Source organism: Chiloscyllium plagiosum, chromosome 23 (assembly GCF_004010195.1).
Source record: "Chiloscyllium plagiosum isolate BGI_BamShark_2017 chromosome 23, ASM401019v2, whole genome shotgun sequence".
In the NCBI taxonomy this organism is placed as follows: Eukaryota; Metazoa; Chordata; class Chondrichthyes; order Orectolobiformes; family Hemiscylliidae; genus Chiloscyllium; species Chiloscyllium plagiosum.
Window position 1 is genome coordinate 50,758,316 of NC_057732.1, and position 2,220 is coordinate 50,760,535.

The 2,220-nt window shown below is 47.7% G+C and overlaps 1 protein-coding gene across 3 annotated transcripts in view; it reads right to left on the bottom strand.

Annotated features, from left to right (window-relative positions):
* The window catches only part of rbm17 (RNA binding motif protein 17), a 36,183-nt gene extending 35,927 nt beyond the window's left edge, over positions 1-256 (bottom strand). The window contains exon 1 of one of the 3 annotated variants that reach the window (XM_043714141.1): positions 242-256. The gene's annotated coding sequence lies outside the window, so the exon portion shown is untranslated. The other 2 variants (XM_043714143.1, XM_043714140.1) reach the window with 2 other exon arrangements.
* Between the last annotated feature and the right edge of the window lie 1,964 nt (positions 257-2,220).

Consider the following 2,220-nt stretch of genomic DNA (forward strand, 5'->3'; position numbering starts at 1 on the left):
TATGAAAGGGGGGGGTCGGTCTGACGCGGGTCGCGCTGAGGCCTGAGGCCCGGGCGGAAAGTTCCAGCCGCTCCCGCCCCCGGAGGCCGCGCGCTGCCCTCACCCACCGGGCGCTGCCGCTCCCTCTCTGTCCGTGTCTGTGTCCGTGTCTGTCCCCCCAGGGGGTGTGGGTGGGGGGTTTGTTGTTGTGGTTGTTGTTGTCCCTTTGCCCCGCGAGGCCCTGAGCGCGGCGGCCGCTCACCGGAAGCCGGAGTCCGGGGTCCGTCCACATCGCGGCTCCGGGGGGAAACATGGAGCGGCCCCGCCGCACAAACGGTCCCACCTCCTCCCCACATAATCCCTTCAACCTGCAGCTACTCCCCTCCCCCTGAGCAGCCTCTTCATCCCACACTCCACACTGTGATCACCTCGAACTGATGCTTTGGTTCACCCTGTTTAAAACATACATACATTCCCCACACTCTCTCACACATATACACTCTCATACTCATTTGGTCAGCCAGTGTTCCTGGCAATTCGACTGCAGTAGGCATCATAGCTAAGCCTGTCTTCATTCCCACATCTGCCATTGAAGCACTCGGCCCATGGCCTCGATTAGGATGCCATTTCAAGTGGTCATTCAAGTACTTTTTTTACTATATATATGTATAAAACACCAGAACGGCTCTTAAATACACAGAATGTTTTGTTTTCCCCATCACCAGATCTCCCATCGTCCAAGTGCTATTTGAAGGTTGTGAGGTTACCTGCCTCTTCAACCAAGCATCATTCACCTCCTGCCAAGCTTCTGCTTTCTCCCCATACCCTTGCACAGGTAACATGCAAGAATGGAAACTCTGTCCATTTTGTGTTCTTCAGTTGAAAGAAAGACTTGCAACTTGATAAAGAACCTCTTTCTTTTATTTCCCAAGGTAGTTCGCAACCAGTTATGTAGTTTTTATTCATAAAAGGCAGTCATTGTTGTATTGGACCCAGCAAGCTCCCACAGATGGACAGGATAATCTGATTTGTGGCATGGGTTGAGGGATCGATGTTGGCTTGAACAACAGAAAAATCTGTCCTGCTCTTGTACCATGGGATCTTTCACAATCACCTGAGAGGGAAAAAACAATCAGGCCTGAACACTTCACCTTAAAATTGGCAATCGTGACAGTGCAGTATTCCCACAGTACTGCACCAGAGGCCACTTAATTGTGATTAAATCCCAAACCTTGATGCAGAAACAGGAGCACTGCCATTGAACCGCAATGAGTTAACTGTTCTTTAGGAGTTGATCAGTGTGTGGCTTGGATACACCAACTCACTCTCTCTCTCTCTCTAACTCACTCACTGTTCATGTACAGCATGGTGGCTCAGTGGTTAGCAATGCTGCGTCACAATGCCCGGGACCCGGGTTTGATTCCACCCTTAGGTGACTGTGTGGAGTTTACACATTCTCCTTTGGTCACCAGGGATGTGCAGGCTAGGTGGATTAGCCGACACATTCAGGATTATAGAGATGGGTCTTGGTAGAATGTTCTTTGGAAGGGTGGTGTGGACTTGATGGACTGAATGGCCTATTTCCAAACTGTAGGGATTCTATCTTTTCTATGAAGTACCATGCCCAAAGTGGGTATTGACTATCATGAATCTCCATCAGGATCAGTCCATTATAATGGTTCAGGCCCACACCCCAGACTCATAATCAACCTGTTGGGCTATATTATAAGGCGGGATCTAAACTCAGAGCGTTTCCCACTGTGCAACAAGACCGCCTCCTCCGGATACTAATATTTTTCAAATAAATTAGCATCGATGTTTAGGGAAATGTTTCAAGTGAGATCTATTCCAGGTGACATGGGCAGTGAAAATCCATTTGCACAAAAGAGCCATGGTATTTTCCAAGGCATTATAAAAGTAGATCAAATAGAAGATATAACTTATGGGTCAAATTGGAAAAAATACAATTTACAATGAAACAACATTTATGATTTTGTTTTATTCATTCATAGGGTGTGGGCATCTCTGGCTCAGCATTTATTGCTTAAAAATGTGTTGCTGGAAAAGCGCAGCAGGTCAGGCAGCATCAAAGGAGATTTTGTTTTATTCATTCATAGGGTGTGGGCATCTCTGGCTCAGCATTTATTGCTTAAAAATGTGTTGCTGGAAAAGCGCAGCAGGTCAGGCAGCATCAAAGGAGCAGGAGAATCGACGTTTCGGGCATAAGCCCTTCTTCAGGAA